Source organism: Arachis duranensis, chromosome 2 (genome assembly GCF_000817695.3).
Source record: "Arachis duranensis cultivar V14167 chromosome 2, aradu.V14167.gnm2.J7QH, whole genome shotgun sequence".
In the NCBI taxonomy this organism is placed as follows: domain Eukaryota; kingdom Viridiplantae; phylum Streptophyta; class Magnoliopsida; order Fabales; family Fabaceae; genus Arachis; species Arachis duranensis.
In genome coordinates this window covers 26,474,132-26,477,617 of record NC_029773.3, presented here as the reverse complement: position 1 = coordinate 26,477,617, position 3,486 = coordinate 26,474,132, and the positions used below count along the sequence as shown (strand labels likewise).

The 3,486-nt window shown below is 31.6% G+C and overlaps 1 long non-coding RNA gene across 1 annotated transcript in view; it reads left to right on the top strand.

The window, feature by feature from the left end:
• The window catches only part of LOC127744964 (uncharacterized), a 3,506-nt gene extending 2,984 nt beyond the window's left edge, over nucleotides 1–522 (top strand). Inside the window, exon 4 of the long non-coding RNA XR_008006194.1 lies at nucleotides 426–522. This is a non-coding gene — a long non-coding RNA (uncharacterized LOC127744964). The remainder of the gene's footprint in view (nucleotides 1–425) is intronic.
• Nucleotides 523–3,486: the final 2,964 nt, after the last annotated feature.

Below are 3,486 nucleotides of genomic sequence, written 5' to 3'. Positions count from 1 at the left end.
GGTTGTTCTTGATGAGATGAATTGATAATGCGATTGCATGATGATGATTTTTGAATGAGATAATTTGAGCCTCCTGGGTAGACGCAGTGATGTGATTTCACTAGCTCCAGGCGGGGGTATGATGTATTGATATAGAGTTGCTGAGACAGAACAACTGGTGATGGTTTTGCTTATGATTCTGAGTCTGATTCATGTAAGAATCAGCGAGTTGGGAAACATGTGTAACATGAACTAGATTTAGTATCCCCTTACGACAGATGCCTATTCATAGATTAGTGAGAATCTAGGCTGGATACTTGGAGAAAAGGAGTTTAGGATGCTTAGTGAGTTTTTATTGCAGTGCATTGTATTTATTTGGCACTTTTACCGTACTGGGAACCCATGGGCCTGGGGTTCTCATTCCGTATATATCTCTTGTTTTTCAGATACAGGTTCAGGTGCTCAGAAGTGAGCTGCGGTTCGTCTGAGAAACGGCGAAGATATTTATTTTCTCTACTTTGTGTTTTCCTTAGAATCTCTCCACCTTTGTTTTGAAAAGATTATATTATGTGTTGAACTCTTTAGGAACTTGCCTATAGAGGCTCTTATGTTTCCTTTGGGAGAGATTAGGATGTACTGTTGTCAGTTACTTTCATACTGTACCCTAGCCGGCCTAAACTTCGCGGGTCGCGACTAGTGGCTATTTACTTATATTATATATATCTATCTGTTATCTATCTCTTAATCTCCTTTATGCCTTGTCCATATATCGCTTTCGGCTTCACGTTTTATCTTTTCGTTGTCGAAACGTGAGTGATACGTCTTCGCGATTTTATTTCTACTCTTTTCAGGCTTCTCGATTAATACTCCTTTTGAAATTACCTATGTTTATATATTTAAAAATCCACCTGAGAGTCGTACCACCGTAATATCATTGACTTATGACTCGAGCATAAGGATTTGAATATTAGGGTGTTACAACAATGAATAAATTCGTCTGTTCTTCACACAAGTGAGTATAAAAATATATGACGCCAGGAAGTTGCATTTTGGTCCGAAACTAAAAAATTTTCCGCAGCTGGGAATTGAACCCGGAAGTTCTCATCATTGAAATCGCCTGGGTGCTACTGCGGATGGTGAAATTGCTGATTTCTTTTCTCGAAACTTATATAATTATTTTCTTAAGTTTTGGTTGTTGTTTTGATAGACAAGTTCCAGAATTTGTTATATCATGATATTTTTCTCCAATTCTAAAAATGAGTATTTTATTGAAGTTAAATATTTTTCTTCAGTTTTATGTCTATATCAAATTAAATGTAAAAGTATATTAAACATTATTAGTGATACTAAACCTTATTTGATAACCATTATTGTTAACAATGAATAAATTCTACCGTTCTTCACACAAGTGAGTATAAAAATATAAGACGCCAGGAAGTTGGATTTTGGTCCGAAATTAAAAAATTTTCCACAGCCGGGAGTTGAACCCGAAAGTTCTCATCATTGAAATCGCCTGGGTGCTACTGTGGATGGTGAAATTGCTGATTGCTTTTCTCGAAACTTAAGATGGTGAAATTGCTGATTGCTTTTCTCGAAATATATTATTATTATCTTTAATTTTGGTTGATGTTTTGATAGACAAGTTCCAGTATTTGTTATATCATGATATTTTTCTTCAATTCTAAAAATGAGTATTTTATTGAAGAAAAATATTTTTTTCAGTTTTATGTATATATCAAATTAAATGAAAAGTATATTAAACATTATTAGCGATACTAAACCTTATTAGATAATAATTTGTTATAGTAAGGTAAAAATTAATATTGTATTGCGAATAACTAACCATTATTGTTAACAATGAATAAATTCGTCCGTTCTTCACACAAGTGAGTATAAAAATATAAGACGCCAGGAAGTTGGATTTTGGTCCGAAACTAAAAATTTTTCCGCAGCCGGGAGTTAAACCCGGAAGTTCTCATCATTGAAATCGCCTTGGTGCTACTGCGGATGGTGAAATTGCTGACTGCTTTTCTCGAAACTTATATTATTATTATCTTAAATTTTGGTTGATGTTTTGATAGACAAGTTCCATAATTTGTTATATCATGATATTTTTCTTCAATTCTAAAAATGAGTATTTTATTGAAGAAAAATATTTTTCTTCAGTTTTAGGTATATATCAAATTAAATGAAAAGTATATTAAACATTATTAGTGATACTAAAGCTTATTTGATAATAATTTGTTAGAGTAAGGTCAAAATTAATATTGTAATGGGAATAACTAACCATTATTGTTAATAATGAATAAATTCGTCTGTTCTTCACACAAGTGAGTATAAAAATATAAGACGCCAGGAAGTTGGATTCTGGTCTGAAACTAAATAATTTTCCACAGCCGGGAGTTGAACCCGGAAGCTCTCATCATTGAAATCGCCTGGGTGCTACTGCGGATGGTGAAATTGCTGATTGCTTTTCTCGAAACTTGTATTATTATTATCTTAAATTTTGGTTGATGTTTTGATAGACAAGTTCTAGTATTTGTTATATCATGATATTTTTCTTCAATTCTAAAAATCAGTATTTTATTGAAGTAAAATATTTTTCTTCAGTTTTATGTATATATCAAATTAAATGAAAAGTATATTAAACATTATTAGCGATACTGAACCTTATTAGATAATAATTTGTTATAGTAAGGTCAAAATTAAGATTGTAATGGGAATAACTAACTATTATTGTTAACAATGAATAAATTCGTTCATTCTTCACACAACTGAGTATAAAAATATATGACGCCAAAAAATTGGATTTTGGTGGGAAACTAAAACATTTTCCGCAGCCGGGAGTTGAACCCGGAAGTTCTCACCATTGAAATCGCCTGGGTGCTACTGCGGATGGTGAAATTGTTGATTTCTTTTCTCAAAACTTATATTATTATTACCTTAAATTTTGGTTGTTGTTTTGATAGACAAGTTCTAGAATTTATTGTATCATGATATTTTTCTCCAATTCTAAAAATGAGTATTTTATTGAAGTTAAATATTTTTCTTCAGTTTTATGAATATATGAAATTATATGTAAAAGTATATTATACATTATTAGTGATACTAAACCTTATTTGATAATAATTTGTTAGAGTAAGGTCAAAATTAATATTGTAATGGGAATAACTAACCATTATTGTTAACAATGAATAAATTCGTCCGTTCTTCACACAAGTGAGTATAAAATTATAAGACACCAGGAAGTTGGATTTTGGTCCGAAAGTAAAATATTTTCCGCAGCCGGGAGTTGAACCCGGAAGTTCTCATCATTGAAATCGCCTGGGTGCTACTGCGGATGGTGAAATTGCTGATTGCTTTTCTCTAAACTTATATTATTATTACCTTAAATTTTGGTTGATGTTTTGATAGACAAGTTCTAGTATTTGTTATATCATGATACTTTTCTTCAATGCTAAAAATCAATATTTTATTGAAGTAAAATATTTTTCTTCAGTTTTATGT